Source organism: Pseudophryne corroboree, chromosome 5 (genome assembly GCF_028390025.1).
Source record: "Pseudophryne corroboree isolate aPseCor3 chromosome 5, aPseCor3.hap2, whole genome shotgun sequence".
Lineage (NCBI taxonomy): Eukaryota > Metazoa > Chordata > Amphibia > Anura > Myobatrachidae > Pseudophryne > Pseudophryne corroboree.
Window position 1 is genome coordinate 388,642,878 of NC_086448.1, and position 19,826 is coordinate 388,662,703.

Here is a 19,826-nt window from a genome sequence, read left to right on the forward strand (position 1 = left end):
GTGGCACTGCAGTGTCACGCAGGATGGCCCTTCCAAAAAACACTCCCCAAACAGCACATGACGCAAAGAAAAAAAGAGGCGCAATGAGGTAGCTGTGTGAGTAAGATAAGCGACCCTAGTGGCCGACACAAACACCGGGCCCATCTAGGAGTGGCACTGCAGTGTCACGCAGGATGGCCCTTCCAAAAAACACTCCCCAAACAGCACATGACGCAAAGAAAAAAAGAGGCGCAATGAGGTAGCTGTGTGAGTAAGATAAGCGACCCTAGTGGCCGACACAAACACCGGGCCCATCTAGGAGTGGCACTGCAGTGTCACGCAGGATGGCCCTTCCAAAAAACACTCCCCAAACAGCACATGACGCAAAGAAAAATTAAAGAAAAAAGAGGTGCAAGATGGAATTGTCCTTGGGCCCTCCCACCCACCCTTATGTTGTATAAACAGGACATGCACACTTTAACCAACCCATCATTTCAGTGACAGGGTCTGCCACACGACTGTGACTGAAATGACGGGTTGGTTTGGACCCCCACCGAAAAAGAAGCAATTAATCTCTCCTTGCACAAACTGGCTCTACAGAGGCAAGATGTCCACCTCATCATCATCCTCCGATATATCACCGTGTACATCCCGCTCCTCACAGATTATCAATTCGTCCCCACTGGAATCCACCATCTCAGCTCGCTGTGTACTTTGTGGAGGCAATTGCTGCTGGTCAATGTCTCCACGGAGGAATTGATTATAATTCATTTTAATGAACATCATCTTCTCCACATTTTCTGGAAGTAACCTCGTACGCCGATTGCTGACAAGGTGAGCGGCGGCACTAAACACTCTTTCGGAGTACACACTTGTGGGAGGGCAACTTAGGTAGAATAAAGCCAGTTTGTGCAAGGGCCTCCAAATTGCCTCTTTTTCCTGCCAGTATAAGTACGGACTGTCTGACGCGGTCACTCATATAATCCTCCACCATTCTTTTAATGGTGAGAGAATCATATGCAGTGACAGTAGACGACATGTCCGTAATCGTTGTCAGGTCCTTCAGTCCGGACCAGATGTCAGCATCAGCAGTCGCTCCAGACTGCCCTGCATCACCGCCAGCGGGTGGGCTCGGAATTCTGAGCCTTTTCCTCGCACCCCCAGTTGCGGGAGAATGTGAAGGAGGAGATGTTGACAGGTCGCGTTCCACTTGACTTGACAATTTTGTCACCAGCAGGTCTTTGAACCCCAGCAGACTTGTGTCTGCCGGAAAGAGAGATCCAAGGTAGGTTTTAAATCTAGGATCGAGCACGGTGGCCAAAATGTAGTGCTCTGATTTCAACAGATTGACCACCCGTGAATCCTTCTTAAGCGAATTAAGGGCTCCATCCACAAGTCCCACATGCCTAGCGGAATCGCTCCCTTTTAGCTTCTCCTTCAATGCCTCCAGCTTCTTCTGCAAAAGCCTGATGAGGGGAATGACCTGACTCAGGCTGGCAGTGTCTGAACTGACTTCACGTGTGGCAAGTTCAAAAGGTTGCAGAACCTTGCACAACGTTGAAATCATTCTCCACTGCGCTTGAGACAGGTACATTCCACCTCCTATATCGTGCTCAATTGTATAGGCTTGAATGGCCTTTTGCTGCTCCTCCAACCTCTGAAGCATATATAGGGTTGAATTGCACCTCGTTACCACTTCTTGCTTCAGATGATGGCAGGGCAGGTTCAGGCGTTTTTGGTGGTGCTCCAGTCTTCTGTACGTGGTGCCTGTCCTCCGAAAGTGTCCCGCAATTCTTCTGGCCACCGACAGCATCTCTTGCACGCCCCTGTCGTTTTTTAAAAAATTCTGCACCACCAAATTCAAGGTATGTGCAAAACATGGGACGTGCTGGAATTTGCCCATATTTAATGCACACACAATATTGCTGGCGTTGTCCGATGCCACAAATCCACAGGAGAGTCCAATTGGGGTAAGCCATTCCGCGATGATCTTCCTCAGTTGCCGTAAGAGGTTTTCAGCTGTGTGCGTATTCTGGAAACCGGTGATACAAAGCGTAGCCTGCCTAGGAAAGAGTTGGCGTTTGCGAGATGCTGCTACTGGTGCCGCCGCTGCTGTTCTTGCGGCGGGCGTCCATACATCTACCCAGTGGGCTGTCACAGTCATATAGTCCTGACCCTGCTCTGCTCCACTTGTCCACATGTCCGTGGTTAAGTGGACATTGGGTACAACTGCATTTTTTAGGACACTGGTGAGTCTTTTTCTGACGTCCGTGTACATTCTCGGTATCGCCTGCCTAGAGAAGTGGAACCTAGATGGTATTTGGTAACGGGGGCACACTACCTCAACAAATTGTCTAGTTCCCTGTGAACTAACGGAGGATACCGGACGCACGTCTAACACCAACATAGTTGTCAAGGCCTCAGTTATCCGCTTTGCAACAGGATGACTGCTGTGATATTTCATCTTCCTCGCAAAGGACTGTTGGACAGTCAATTGCTTGGTGGAAGTAGTAAAAGTGGGCTTACGACTTCCCCTCTGGGATGACCATCGACTCCCAGCAGCAACAACAGCAGCGCCAGCAGCAGTAGGCATTACACGCAAAAATGCATCGGAGGAATCCCAGGCAGGAGAGGACTCGTCAGAATTGCCAGTGACATGGCCTGCAGGACTATTGGCATTCCTGGGGAAGGAGGAAATTGACACTGAGGGAGTTGGTGGGGTGGTTTGCGTGAGCTTGGTTACAAGAGGAAGGGATTTACTGGTCAGTGGACTGCTTCCGCTGTCGCCCAAAGTTTTTGAACTTGTCACTGACTTATTATGAATGCGCTGCAGGTGACGTATAAGGGAGGATGTTCCGAGGTGGTTAACGTCCTTACCCCTACTTATTACAGCTTGACAAAGGCAACACACGGCTTGACAAATGTTGTCCGCATTTCTGGTGAAATACTTCCACACCGAAGAGCTGATTTTTTTGGTATTTTCACCAGGCATGTCAACGGCCCTATTCCTCCCACGGACAACAGGTGTCTCCCCGGGTGCCTGACTTAAACAAACCACCTCACCATCAGAATCCTCCTTGTCAATTTCCTCCCCAGCGCCAGCAACACCCATATCCTCCTCATCCTGGTGTACTTCAACACTGACATCTTCAATCTGACTATCAGGAACTGGACTGCGGGTGCTCCTTCCAGCACTTGGTGCAAATGGTGGAAGGCGCATGCTCTTCACGTCCAGTGTTGGGAAGGTCAGGCACCGCAACCGACACAATTGGACTCTCCTTGTGGATTTGGGATTTCGAAGAACGCACAGTTCTTTGCGGTGCTTTTGCCAGCTTGAGTCTTTTCAGTTTTCTAGCGAGAGGCTGAGTGCTTCCATCCTCATGTGAAGCTGAACCACTAGCCATGAACATAGGCCAGGGCCTCAGCCGTTCCTTGCCACTCCGTGTGGTAAATGGCATATTGGCAAGTTTACGCTTCTCCTCCGACAATTTTATTTTAGATTTTGGAGTCCTTTTTTTACTGATATTTGGTGTTTTGGATTTTACATGCTCTGTACTATGACATTGGGCATCGGCCTTGGCAGACGACGTTGCTGGCATTTCATCGTCTCGGCCATGACTAGTGGCAGCAGCTTCAGCACGAGGTGGAAGTGGATCTTGATCTTTCCCTAATTTTGGAACCTCAACATTTTTGTTCTCCATATTTTAATAGGCACAACTAAAAGGCACCTCAGGTAAACAATGGAGATGGATGGATACTAGTATACTTATGGATGGACCAGCGACTGCCGACACAGAGGTAGCTACAGCCGTGGACTACCGTACTGTGTCTGCTGCTAATATAGACTGGATGATAATGAGATGAAATCAATATATATATATATAATATCACTAGTACTGCAGCCGGACAGGTATATATATTTATTATGTAATGACTGATGACGGACCTGCTGGACACTGTCAGCTCAGCAGCACAGCAGACTGCTACAGTAAGCTACTATAGTAGTATGTATAAAGAAGAAAGAAAAAAAAAACCACGGGTAGGTGGTATACAATTATGGATGGACCAGCGACTGCCGACACAGAGGTAGCTACAGCCGTGGACTACCGTATTGTGTCTGCTGCTAATATAGACTGGATGATAATGAGATGAAATCAATATATATATATATAATATCACTAGTACTGCAGCCGGACAGGTATATATATTTATTATGTAATGACTGATGACGGACCTGCTGGACACTGTCAGCTCAGCAGCACCGCAGACTGCTACAGTAAGCTACTATAGTAGTATGTATAAAGAAGAAAGAAAAAAAAAACCACGGGTAGGTGGTATACAATTATGGATGGACCAGCGACTGCCGACACAAAGGTAGCTACAGCCGTGGACTACCGTACTGTGTCTGCTGCTAATATAGACTGGATGATAATGAGATGAAATCAATATATATATATATAATATCACTAGTACTGCAGCCGGACAGGTATATATATTTATTATGTAATGACTGATGACGGACCTGCTGGACACTGTCAGCTCAGCAGCACCGCAGACTGCTACAGTAAGCTACTATAGTAGTATGTATAAAGAAGAAAGAAAAAAAAAAACCACGGGTAGGTGGTATACAATTATGGATGGACCAGCGACTGCCGACACAGAGGTAGCTACAGCCGTGGACTACCGTACTGTGTCTGCTGCTAATATAGACTGGATGATAATGAGATGAAATCAATATATATATATATAATATCACTAGTACTGCAGCCGGACAGGTATATATTTATTATGTAATGACTGATGACGGACCTGCTGGACACTGTCAGCTCAGCAGCACCGCAGACTGCTACAGTAAGCTACTATAGTAGTATGTATAAAGAAGAAAGAAAAAAAAAAACCACGGGTAGGTGGTATACAATATTATATATATATTATATACAATTTTATATATATATATATATATATATATATATATTAAACTGATGGTGACTGGTGGTCAGGTCACTGGTCACACTATCAGCAACTTGCAAGTAGTACTCCTAAGCAGACAATCACAATATATATTATACTGGTGGTCAGTGTGGTCACAATGGCAGTGTGGCACTCTGGCAGCAAAAGTGTGCACTGTACGTTATATGTACTCCTGAGTCCTGCTCTCAGACTCTAACTGCTCCCCACTGTCAGTGTCTCCCCCACAAGTCAGATAATATATAGTCACACTATCTATCACTTCAGCAAGTAACTAGTACTCCTCCTAATGCTCCCCAAAATTACTACTGTGTCTCTCTCTGCTGTCTCACTCTCTTCTCTATAAACGGAGAGGACGCCAGCCACGTCCTCTCCCTATGAATCTCAATGCACGTGTGAAAATGGCGGCGACGCGCGTCTCCTTATATAGAGTCCGAGTCTCGCGATAGAATCCGAGCCTCGCGAGAATCCGACAGCGGGATGATGACGTTCGGGCGCGCTCGGGTTAACCGAGCAAGGCGGGAAGATCCGAGTCGCTCTGACCCGTGTAAAAAAACATGAAGTTCGGGCGGGTTCGGTTTCCGAGGAACCGAACCCGCTCATCTCTACTAAACATACTTACAGATATTATTAAAGGGAATATTACCTACAAAACACGCTATGTGGGTTAAATATACTATAAACGAGTCGCCCGCTACAAGCTCATAAACTCTACCGTAAATACGCATATACCGCGCGTACTCGCCGGAGCGAGCGTACGCACTTTGCGGACATGTGCATGTACAGCAGAATATATGCACGAGCAGCGGGCATGTGCATGGGGTTAATATATGGCAATGTGAAGCATGATATTTTTCGACTTTGACAGGCAGATATAACATGTGCAGAGAGAGTTAGATTTGGGTGGGTTATTTTGTTTCTTTGCAGGATAAATACTGTCTGCTTTACTTTTAACACTGCAATTTATATTTCAGATTGAACACACCCTACCCAAATCTAAAGGCCCGTACACGCTGGCCGATTTATCGGCCATTCTCTTGAACGGCCGATATATCACGGGTCCGTCGGCCAGTGTGTACAGCCGATACGTCTGTGAACTCCGTCGTTCACAGACGTATCGCGTCGGCCCCGCAGCACAGCCAACGGCCAATATATCTACCGATAAAATGGTGCGCCGTTGTGTGTGTACGGCAGTTGGCCGACCGCCCGTACACATGCTGTGGCGGCCGGCAGTGATTGACAGCTGAACTGGGCGGGCATGTGTACACACCCGCCCAGTTCATGACGTCAGTCCCCGACGGATCGGGCAGTGTGTATGCTCAACACACTGCCCGATCCGTCCATAGATATATCTGCCGATCAATTGATCTGCAGATATATCTACTAGTGTGTTCCTCCCCCCCCCCCACCTTAACTCTCACTGCACGTTATATGCCCCCCCCCCCCCCCCTCCTGCACTGCACACAGGGCAGTGTAGGCCCCTGGGCACAGCAATGCACTGGGCCCCCTACCCATCCTCCAGCGGTAGGGGTGGGGGTGCTATCAGCCGCAGCATTGATGTCCCGTGGGCGGTAGGGGGTGTGCTATCTGCCACTCAGTATGTAGGAACTGGAGTAGTAATTTCTGCTAATTACTCCTTTACTGCACAGATGGTGTAAGGTGGGGCGGGAGGGATAACACTAAACTGTAGAAGAGGCATTGGGATGAATGAAGGGGCCCTGGTACATAACTTCCAGGGTGGTTGGGGGGGTGTAATACGCAGGGGAGGGGTGGATAGTGGAGTGGACTTAATATTCATCATTTTTGGTGGGAGGGCAGCTTGGTTGACTGCAGATATCTCCAGTTCCTGGAAATATATTTCTTAGCTTTGAATGCAATAAAAAACTAGAGAGTCCCACCTTTCAGGAAGTTCTGGGTACTTGGGGATCAGAGTTCAGGAGCCAAAGCAATGCATCGGCAAAAGTATAAAACTGCAAACCAGATGTGTGGAGCTGGAGCATGGACCAGCTGCTTGAAGGCTGATATCTCTGGTTCTGGGCATAGTAGAGACAAGCTGCCAGAGTCCACTGAAAGGGGGAGTCACGTATTTTGGCGAATACCCTCAAAAAAAACTCTAAGTCAGACAGAACCAGAGATATCTGGCTGGGAAGAGCAATTAACAGTCTTGGATGGGGACCACTGCTTCGAAGTCAGATATCTCCGGTTCTCCAGGGCCGATTTTCAAAAATCTGGTACCCCTGGAAAGAGGAGACCCTCAGCTATCAGCCTATGGCCTTTAGACTCCTGGGGCCCTTGGGAAAGAGCCCATTGAGCCCATACAAAAAGACGGCCCTGACTGCACATGGTTTTGCCCAACTGCTAACAAATTTGCTGCTGCGATCAAATCTGAATTAGGCCCATAGTTATGATCTAGTCCAGTTCTGGCCAAACCAGTTCTCGAGATCTACCAACAGTTCACATTTTCCAGACCACCTAGCTAGTGCACAGGTGTAGTCATTACTAATTAAGATGTGCTGCATTCATTCCTAACTGACAATTGTACAGATCTCCAGGAGGCCTGGAAAACATGAACTGTTGGTAGATCTCGAGGACTGGTTTGGCCAGCCCTGATCTAGTCCTTCACTATGGAATCTATAATAGATAGAGAATGCCTTATGTGAGCACTAGCGCACGTAGGTGTGGGTTCCAAGTACCTAGAAACCCCCCTGCCACTGATCTTTTGCCGTAGGTGATCGATTATTTTTTAGGGGTAAGAGACGGAGGAGCCGTCAGTGACCTAGTGACGCTGCAGCCGCCTTCTCTTGTTCAAAGAGAAGGCTCAGCTGCGAGCTGGCTGAATCTGTGCTCTAGGGGAGCTGCAGTGGTAGCGCGGCACAGCTCCTCCCTGGTACTTCAAGTTCTCTCTAACTCGAATCCCGTCAGCTGCAGGTAATGACGGCGCCAGCATCAAGTATCTGTGTGGTGTGTGACAGGGGGAGGGGGGGGGGGTTATTTGTATTTAATCAATTGTAATGGCTGCGGTAATAATGTACATACAAGTGTATGGTACTGGCTCCTGGCGTAGCACTGTAAAGGTGAGGGGCTACTTAGTGTGGATATTGTGGGGCAGGTTTAAGAATCCTGCTGGGGGTATAAATTGTGTAATTAATATCTAAAAATATGCATTAGTGTCATCTTGACATAGGGGCATTACTGTCCAAAAACATTGGCTCTGACTTTTGTGATAAATTAAACAAGTATATATATATATATATATATACACACACACACACACACACACACACACACACACACACACACACACACACACAACACCCGTAAAAGAAGAAGCAGTCTGCATAATTAAGACATAACACAGGTAGAATCTGTCAACGTTTCAGTGTTGTGAAAATGATAGTGGCAACACTGAAATGTTGACAAAATCTACCTGTGTTATGTCTTTATTATGCTGAGTGCTGCTCCTTTGACAGGTTATTTTTTGGACTGTGTGGGCACTGGCTGTAGCTATTCTAATTATTGGAGTGCCGGACTGTGCTGAGAGTATATATAGTGCTGGTCCAGCACTTTCAATGTCACACTGATTCTGTGAGCCAGTTATCTGGATAAGGAAGTCCTAGGAGTGTCGCAGAACTAACGTCTACTGCTACCTATTTCCTCCTGAAGGCACCCAGGTATTTTTTGTGCCATCCAACAGTAATGCGATAGGCAGTATAGAAATGGGGGCACCCACAAATGAAGACTCGTATGCCCCCGCAGGCTACTCCGACATTTTCTTTTATACTAACATTCAGCAGGGATACCCTGACAAAGGTTGTTACAAAGCAAAATGTTGGAGTAGCCTGTGGGCGTCTAGGAGTCTTCATTTCTGGGTGACGAAGAGTCCGCGAGTGCCACCATTTTTATATTGCATATCACATTACTGTTGGAAGGCACCTCAGCAGGTTACAGAGTGCATGCTACCTCAGTCTCCACCCTCTTATGCTTGGCTCCACCCCCTCTTTGGAAACCCCCCTTCACAAATCCTGCGTTTGCCCCCGGTGAGGGTATGAGGGACAGATTGGGATGTTTTGCCGGTGGGCTGGAGCGTCCATTCTCTCCATGGTGGCCATGCTCCTCCCCTTCCCCCACAAGCCAGGCCATTTAATCTTTTCTGATTACAGCTACTGCTGTAGCGCAGGTTGGACTCGCAGGATCTGCAGTTATGAAGCTGCTGGATGTCATCCACTATGCAAATAACCCAGCCACAGCCAACGCAGTGAGAGGCCAGGCATCACACATATCCAAGCTGGTGGCCTCTCACTGTGCTGGCTGCGGGTGGGTTATTTGAGCAGCTTCATAGCCGCGGCTCCAGCGAGTCCAGCCTGCTCTGCAGCAGCAGCTGTAATTAGAAAAGATGAAACGGCCTGGCGTTGTGGGGGCGGGGGAGTGGCCACTATGGAGTGGACGGACGCTCCAGCCCAGTGAGTAACTGCTGCGGACATGATGGCCAAGGAACAGCAGTTCTCTACCTGCTGCTGACCTCAGCTCTGAGCCCGTACACCAGCGCAAGTCCCCTATACACACACAGCACCTCACACACTGACACACACAGCCCCCTGTACCAAGCACCTCACACACTGACACTCAGCCCCCCTGTACCCAGCACCTCACACACTGACACACAGCCCCCCCCCCTGTACACAGCATCTCATACACTGACACACAGCACCACACACACTGACACACAGCCCCCCGTACACACAGCACAACATACACGACCTGTACTGCTGTTGGACATTCCTAAGCGGTTACAGGCGGTTGTCTAATGCAGTTGTAACATAGTATGGGCATGTTATAGGAGTGACACAGGCATGTTGCTGATAGTGGTTACGTACAGATACACTTAATTGCTCACATTGGAGACCTTACTCAGACGGATGATCTGCACCTAGCGTAGGGCTAGTGAAAATGTCAGTGGTGTGACTGATGGTGGTGTCTAATGACGCACAAAGCATGATTCCAGCGTTGGAGATACTGACAGTGAGCATCTCAGTCCTTGTCAATCATACACACAGATGTACACTAGGGAGCTGCATTAGCAGAAAGTAGCAGACACAATTTCTGTAAAAAACCCAAGGAAGGCTGCAATTGCATCCAACAGAAACAGGTCCTATGAGGAGCGAGTTTCCTGCCCCGCATGACAGACTCCATCCCCTCAACAGACTCCTCCAATAGGGCTGCATCCAGAAATTCCCCGGGCTGGTTTTCTATCCCAATCCGCCACTGGAGGGTATTGATCTAGAAAGACATTGGTCTAACTTATTATTCCAGACGGCATCTCAGAAAGCCCACACCAAGCAGAATATGTAATGTGAAGCTAGGGAATAAGCCCACAGAGTCTCAAATTTAGCAGTTGCCTCAAGGAATGTCAGGGATCAACTCGCATTGAATTTAAGTAGTTGACTTAAGCTTTGAACCCCCCACCCTCCACACTGTAAAAGGACAGGCTGCCCCTCCATCTTGGAAATCTAAATTATACAAGAAGGTGAGGTGGATCAATTTATGAGCATTAAGGCAAGAATTGTGGTGCAGTATGAGCCAGAGGTGTCTAGTTGTTAGTAGCAGAGCTAACTTTGGGTAACTAAAGTACAAATGCAAATCATCGGCAAAAGCTGAAACCTTCACTTCCACATTGCCCAGTGCCCCTCCCTGCCAAGAAACATTGTGAAAAAGTACGAATTAAGGGGTCTAGGGCTAAATTAAACAGCAATGAAGACAAGGGGCAACCCTGACGGGTCCCTGTAGACAAAGAAAAGAAAAGAAGGTGAGTTCAGACCATTAAGCATAATGTGGGCCTCTGGAGACAAATACAACATTTTAAATACCCTTATAAAATTAGGGCCAAACTGCTGAATTTGTAGTATTCTCAAAATATGTGACCAGGAGACACGATCAAAAACTTTGTCCGTGTCGCAGCTAACAATAATAGCCTCCCTGTTATCCAGTTGACGGATAGAGTGCATGGCCGCCACTAGCATGCGTATGTTATGCCCAGAGGTATGTCCTTTTACAAACCTATTTTGCACCAGATGCAAAAGTCTAGGGAGAATTGACTGCAAATGTTGAGCTAGTAATTTAGTAAAAAAATAAATAAATCCTGGTTTAGCAAATAAATAGGCCTATAGGATTGTATTTGGCTGGGGTCTTTACCTGGCTTTGGAAACACCACAATCCGAGCTTCAGTGAAAGTGCGGGGAGGTAAAGTTCCTGAGAGTAAAGAGTTATATAAGGAAAGGAGATGGGGAAGCAAATGGTCTTTTAGCATTTGATAGTATTCGGTACCCAAAGCCATCTGGGCGAGGAGATTTACCTTTAACTAAAGATTTAATAATTGAAAAAAGTATAATCACTAGATAAGGGGTGTTGGCACCTCCAGGGATCGCACAGCTACAAAGAATCAATCAGTAACATCAGAGGAGAACAACACTGCCAGCAACATTCAAACCGCTTGACCTGTCCAAACCATCAGAAAGAACGCTATTAAAGTCCCCCGCAGTATTAAGTCCCCTTCCACCCAAGATTGTAAATAAACATATAAGGAGGTGAAAAACGCTTTATTTGGGCCAGTAGGGGCATAAATAGTTGCAAATGTATATGGAGAACCAACTGGTGTGAGTTTAATGAAAAGAAAATGGCCCTCCAGGTCTAACCATATATCTTTAATGGTGTATGGTAAATGTTTACGTAGCAAAATAAATACACCTCTGCATTTGGCTGTAAAAGAGGCTGCCTTAAATTCACCTATCCAGGAATCTCTAAGCACATTGGGATCCTTAACATCCCAATAATTTCCTGGGGAAACGCAACATCAGGTTTAAGACGTTTCAGTGGCTCAAAATGTTTGTGTCTCTTAATCGGGGGAATTTAGGCCCTCAACATTCCATGACACAAATTTCGGTGAAAACTGAACCCTGGTGGCACTATTGTGAGGAACAGACATTATTATCCGATACCCACCCTAGGCCATGAGAAGAGAAAAGATAATAAACATGACATTCTCCAGCCAGTCCCAGCAAGCAGGCCCCGGAGAGACATCCAACACTTTTTAAGGCACCATGACAAACCTACGTACCATATGTTAAGCTATGTAACAATTTGTTGAACAAAGAAACCATCCAAAAATAATTCAACAATTTTAAGAGCCCAATAGGGCAATCTCAAGGACCGCCCATAGTAAAGAGAAACAAACGAGTATACCATAGGGAAAAGGAGAGAACATTAACACTGCAAAGAAAAGAAAAACACAGAAAATAAAACAGCAATAACACTAAGCCAGGTGACAGCAATCCTGTCAGGTGTATCCAGTAAGCCATACCCAACAGAAAAGGCCATAGTACTGGACATATAATAAAACCGGATATTCGGTAAGTCTTGCCAACAGGCAGTGTGTTAATAATAATGCCAATAAAAACATGCAATGAGTAAAAGGAGACAACCGGCACTATGTATCTGGAAAAAAAAACATAAATGTGGTAAATCAAAAGGAAATGACAGATATAGTAATCAGTCCGCATCATCCATACGTGACAAAGATCAAGAGCCTAGAGAGTCTACAAGGTTCTTGGCAGCCTGTGGAGAATCCAGTAAGCAAGGCTTCCCATCATGAAAGATGCACAGTATTGCCAGATACAGCAAGGCAAAACAGTGTCCTATTTCAAACAGCTTCCTACAGATGGGGGCAATTTCCCTCCGCTTCATGGCAACTAAATAGGAAAACTCCTGAAAAGCAAGAAGTTTAACACCATCGTATTGAAAATCCGAATGCTTCCTGTACGCAACCAATAGGCAAACTTTGTCAGCATAGTTGAGAATTCGCAGAATGACTATGCAGGACCAACATGATGGACTCTCCACCAACAATGAACCATCAGTAGGCACACTATGGATATCTGGTTTTCACCTGACTGCGCTCATCCCCTACAGTTTGAGTATTCGTGAAATGATGCAAATGGATACTTATATAAAGGTGTGTTTTACTTTCACATGTATCAAATATGACACTCAATATAATGAAACAGTGCAGATAAATATTGTTGAACATGAAAAAGATGGTAATCACAATGTGTGCTCCACGGGGAGCACCTGTTTAACTCAGTCCTTTAATCACTCAAATTGGTGATTAAATCCTTTAGGTTCTTGGCGTGTGTGTTCTGACACAAAGGCCAATGGGCTGGAAAAAAATATATAAATGTAATGATTAAATCTGGCTGTGTTGCTTTAAAAGTCAAATATAGATTTTCCAGTGGAAATGTCTCTAGTCCTGACCGGACTGTGTGGGCTTTAAAAATCTGTCTTTAGTAATTAGATTCATATAGTTGTAGAGGACGGCGTCCCGTACCTCTGCGTGTGGAAGTCAGGTATTCGTGCACTATCGTTGCGGCCGTACTTGTAAGATGTACAGGTGCGGGGGGCAGTGGGAACCTCCTGGCAGCTCCGGACAGACTCGTCCCTCAGCTTGCGCACCCGCTCTCCGGTTCGTCCTGTTAGGGATCTCCCCGTGTGCCTGCGCCGCTCGCTGGGTTGGTCGTGTTCACGTGGGGGGGAGCTCAGCCGCAGGATCTAAACAGAGCCTGTGGCAGTGTTGCACCTCCCCACAACGGAGTACTCACCTGTGTGGTCCTCCTGCTGCCCGTCCGTCTGTACTGCTTACCGATGTCTGCGCCGTAGGTCCGAGGGTCTCACAGCACTCTCATGTCCTCCAATGGTTTGATGTCTTTTAGTCGTCTCCTCCAACGTCTCCTCCAACGCGTTTCAACCGGATCGGTCTTCCTCCCAGAGGAAGACCGATCCGGTTGAAACGCGTTGGAGGATACGACTAAAAGACATCAAACCATTGGAGGACAGGAGAGTGCTGTGAGACCCTCGGACCTACGGCGCAGACATCGGTAAGCAGTACAGACGGACGGGCAGCAGGAGGACCACACAGGTGAGTACTCCGTTGTGGGGAGGTGCAACACTGCCACAGGCTCTGTTTAGATCCTGCGGCTGAGCTCCCCCCCACGTGAACACGACCAACCCAGCGAGCGGCGCAGGCACACGGGGAGATCCCTAACAGGACGAACCGGAGAGCGGGTGCGCAAGCTGAGGGACGAGTCTGTCCGGAGCTGCCAGGAGGTTCCCGCTGCCCCCCGCACCTGTACATCTTACAAGTACGGCCGCAACGATAGTGCACGAATACCTGACTTCCACACGCAGAGGTACGGGACGCCGTCCTCTGCAACTATATGAATCTAATTACTAAAGACAGATTTTTAAAGCCCACACAGTCCGGTCAGGACTAGAGACATTTCCACTGGAAAATCTATATTTGACTTTTAAAGCAACACAGCCAGATTTAATCATTACATTTATATATTTTTTTCCAGCCCATTGGCCTTTGTGTCAGAACACACACGCCAAGAACCTAAAGGATTTAATCACCAATTTGAGTGATTAAAGGACTGAGTTAAAAAAGGTGCTCCCCGTGGAGCACACATTGTGATTACCATCTTTTTCATGTTCAACAATATTTATCTGCACTGTTTCATTATATTGAGTGTCATATTTGATACATGTGAAAGTAAAACACACCTTTATATAAGTATCCATTTGCATCATTTCACGAATACTCAAACTGTAGGGGATGAGCGCAGTCAGGTGAAAACCAGATATCCATATTGAACCAAAGGGCAAGGACACCCTTTTGACTAGCAGCACACCCCATACAGTAAAACCACCCCAGTGCGCAGATTACCTCCCTTTTTGTTAATTATCAGTAGGCACACAGCCCAGCTCACAAGGTAACCATTCCGACACAAGAGGCATTAGCTCAAGAAATTTCACAGATTCAGGGAGAACAATAATACGAATATTGGGCCTAATTCAGACCTAATCAGTCACAGAGACATGCAGGGGGGTCGCCCAGCACAGGGCTAGACCCCCACATAGCGGCGATGCTTTTGTACTTTAGGAGTAGCTCCCTGCCAGCGCAGCTCCTGCGCGCTGGCAGGAGCTACTTGTCGCTGTGAGGGTCGCAGCGGCTGAGTGTGATGTCATGCAGCCGCCGCGGCCCGCCCCCCACCCCAAATGGTCCGGGCACGCCTGCTTTGCCCGGATCGTGTCCCCTAAACGGCAGCTAAACGGGGCCGTCCCACCCCCTCCCACCCAGCGATCGCCTCTTCCTGTCAATCAGGCAGAGGCGATCGTAGGGTTGAGACAGCCGTCAGCTGTCTGGCATGCGCCAGTGCACTGCAGTGCCAGCGCATGCGCAGTTCAGACCTGATCGGCTGCTGTGCGAAAACGCACAGCAGTGATCAAGTTGGAATTAGGCCCATTGTTTTTTCTATTTCTGTTTTCCAAATCTTCTAATTTGTCGTGGATGGAGGTCACCAACTTCTCCTGAGCAGCAACCATTGCTTTGGCTGTAGAGAATTCATCCTCTAGATCCAATATTCTCTGTCAGTCAATGCAGAGTCTATGGAATCTTTTAAAGGCGTCAATTTCTGGTCCAGCTTTGAGCACTTCCCAGGGGCTAGAGGGGGATTCACCAGTATGCCCCTATAGGATTACCTGGGCAGCTGGGTGGGTGGGTGGGGGGTAAGGGGAGAGAATACAACTCCTTGCAGAGAGAGACACAATGCAGCTCCGGACAAAGCCCAGTCCTAGGCAGCATGGCCGCGGGTAAGGGCTACCACAGCAGCCAGGCAGGGTAGCGAGAAGATGAGCCGCTGTACGGAGGGTAGGGGTCCATCCCCGGCAGGTCCCAAACTGGAGTTCACATCTTGGTGCAAGAAGGTAGGCCGCAACCCATGGGAACCGAATCAGACGTTCCCCAGTACCGCTGACCTACCACCCGGCTCCAGATGATGTGCCAGCAGGTAAGGGAGCCAGCAGGGTACCAATGTGTCTCTGGGTCCGGTCCTAGGATCAATTATAGGACCTGCGATCCAGGAGTTCGGCACTAACACAGCCTCCCTGCTAGTCCACTAGGCCATGCCCCCTGGAGTCCCTTTTACAGTTATACTGAGTGACTGGCTCCTCTTTCTCCTGTCTCCCTTCCCACTTATCTCTCATAAATGTGCTGCAGGTCTTATACTTTTTATATATTTTGTTGTTTTGCGGATATTGGGAACCTACTAAATACCGAACGCAACACATTGTTTACTCTTTGTTCTCTTTTATATATTTTTGTTGGCTTTTCTTTTTAATGTGTATGTGTTGCACCTGCAGAACTATGCTGTTTATTTTTATGTTGCCAAACAAAAAACAAATGTAGCATATTTGTGTATTTACACTTCTATTGCTGTTCTCGATATCTTTTAGTGTAATAAAGACATATAAAACAAAAACAACTATGACTATCAGTCGCCTTCTATGATGTATATATAATGCTTATACTATAACACAATTAATTATGCTGTAATTGACTTTAAAAATTTGAATTTTCCCTGATTAGACTATCTCTGTTACAATCTATATTATGCAACACTAGACTATAAACTGTAACCAACAGAGTCACCACCATTTCTTTCCAGCTTGATATAGTTGTCTTCATTGCATGCCTACTCGCAGTCATCAACTCTTCTTTCTGGGATGGTAAAGTATGAACAAGATTCGTATGACGCTACCCCCTCATCATCTAGGGGTGTCACTTTAGGAACAGTCACCAGAGCAAGGGCAGAAGTCCCGCCCTCAGGCAAACAAGGCGTGGCAAACAAAACAAAAGGATCCATAAAAGCAAACAAGACCAAAACGTAATAATCAATTTATCTTCCGGAATTCTTTCGGATGCTGAAACTCAGGTGCTAAATAGAGGTTTGTCTTTTATACCTACCAATCGATTTCAGGAATTCTATTGGAAACTGGATGACTATAAATTACCTCGCACACTTCGCTTACAGGAACATTTCCAACATAAACAGAGTGACCAACTGGAACAAAGAAGTGAAAGTCCGTTTTATAGAAGTGTTTCCACATTTTATCCATTCTCAACAAATGCATCCATAAAAACTTTCACGCGTTTTATGGAGGATAGGGTTATAAAACATCAGAATACCACTCAGCCAAGACTGTATCATAATCTGTAACCAAAGGAACAATCAGCACTGAGAGATCTATCTGGTTACACAGATATCATTATACATCCCACAGATGAGGGCAGGGTAATAGTAATTCAGAATCTCAAGGATTATGTGACATAACTGGATAATCAACTTTCTGATAGTAAGACATATGAAAAATTACAGGGAGATCCGACAAGTATTTTTACGAAAGAATTGGACATTATTCTACATAAAGCTGTTCAAAATAAATTGTTAACCTCCAATATTGTAAAACAATTGGAACAGACATCCAAAAATTGTGGTCATTTACACAGCTCCAAAAGTTCACAAGCATGCTTCAAAACCCCCGGGAAGGCCAATAATATCGGCGAACAGCTCATTATATGAACCGGTTTCAAAATTTTTAGACAGTCTAATCCTACTTACTTGAAGGACACAACAACGTTGTTATTACAATTGGATCAATTGGGTCGGTCCCTGAGCATACAGTACTGTGCACAATGAATGTCTGTATACAGTGATTCCACATCAGGAGAGTCTCATGACAATGGAAAGATTTATCATCAACAACCATTTTAACAGCATAGATGTTGCCTTGTTCATGGATTTATTAAAACTCACTCTTACGAGAAACTACTTTATGCATAATGGCACGTTCTGTAGACAAGCGGCTGTGCGATGGGATCATGTGTCTCGCCGTCCTTTGCGAACGTCTTTATGTTTGAACAAGAAAATGACCTGTTTTTTCCCAATCTATTTATCAAAAATAACATTCTTTTATACACAAGATACATAGATGATATATTAATAGTGTGGAAAGGTAAATCAACCATTGTGAATCCCCTATCAAGTTCACCTTCAACTTAAGCTATGTGAGTGTCAGCTTCTTGGATATCGAAATATTGATTCAGAATGGAAACATTACCACGTCGGTTTAAAAAAAAAAAGACAGATAGGAATTCTTTACTAACGTAATAGCTTCCACCCCGCGGCATTAAAGAATGGGCTCGTGAAGACATCTCCCGCATATGTATTATTGAGGAAGGCACCCCGGCACTATTTGAGAAGCTGAACCATGAGTGCCATTCTACATGTATATATATATATATATATATATATAATATGAAATTACATACTGCGGTTGACTACACCAACAGCATCGCACAATGCATTTATGAGTAGGAAATAATATACTGTGGTCTGACCGGCAGTGTCCCAGTACTTATGAAAATAAAATAAAAAAAATTGTATAGTACACTGGGGTACAGCACAAACAAAAAAAAATAGATTTTTTTTTAATAATTATAATTTTAGGCTTCTTGTTTTTAGCTTTTATTATTTTAATTTTACACTGAGGTGGAGCCCCTGGATGACTGACAGATCACCCCTTTCAGATACAGCAGACAGAGCGCCCCTTTCAAATACATAATAGAAATAAATTTTTTGCTCTGGATCACACACAGAGGATATATAGCAGTAGTGTATGACAGTACTGGTAGTTGTCACTGAGTGATGCACCAATAGAAATATATGTTTTGCTTTGGATCACACACAGAGGATATATAGCAGTAGTGTATGGCAGTACTGGTAGTCATCACTGAGTGACGCACCAATAGAAATATATTTTTTGCTTGGATCATATACAGAGGATATATAGCAGTAGAGTATAGCAGTACACAGCCCCTTAGACGGAGAACACCTGGTCCTATACACAGCCACCGTATGCTGTATGCAGTGCACTATCTACTATGCAGAACCCTAACACAGTGACAGTCACAGCACGCCTACACAAGCAGCAGCCCAGGTTTACTGAACTCTCCTGCTGCAACCCCTCTGCCCTCTCCTGCCCCTTCCCTAACCTGCCTATCTGATTACAGCACAGAAGAACACGTCCTTTCTGTGCACTGTCCAAGTCCAGAGTGAAGATGGCGTCAATCACCCTGCCTGTATATAGAATCCAAAACCCGCAAGATCCGACAGTGGGATGATGACGTTTTGCCTCGTTTTCGGATCCAAGCTCGGATCACCAAGTTCTGGCAGGTTCAGTTCTCAGGGAACCGAACACGCTCATCCCTAGTATACACCCACTTACTAAGAACGTCAATCAACTATTATCAGTGCTAAGGCATTTTTTTTGTGAAAATGATGATACCCTTTAAATTCATAGCCATTTTGTCAAGTAGAATACATTATATATTGTAACAAGTGATATATCTGGTCACATGACAACTGAACTGTTCTCATACAGTTCAATAACTGTAAACTTCACCAACTTTTAATGTAATATTATCATTTTGACAATTTTAGTTATTTTTAATTAGAAGTAATTCAATATTAATGTGCTGTTTATTATTTAACGGCGATAAGAGGATTTTTGGACACTTACCTGTACCATTGAATCATTTTCTCTTAAGCAGGCTGGGGGACACTGGACCATGGTATTGCTGATGGGGACTAAGGAACTAGCACTTAAACTAGAGATGAGCGGGTTCGGTTTCTTGGAAACCGAACCCCCCCAAACTTCACCCATTTTACACGGGTCCTAGGCAGGTTCGAACCTTCCCGCTTTGCTCGGCTAACCCAAGCGCGCCCGAACGTCATCATCCCGCTGTCGGATTCTCGCGAGATTCGGATTCTATATAAGCAGCCGCGCGTCGCCGGCATTTTCACTCGTGCATTGGAGATGATAGGGAGAGGACGTGGCTGGCGTCCTCTCTGTTTATTGTTGAACTTGATTGCTTTATTGCTTAATTGTGGGGAGGACTGGGGAGCAGCTGTTAGGAGGAGTGCAGTGCAGAG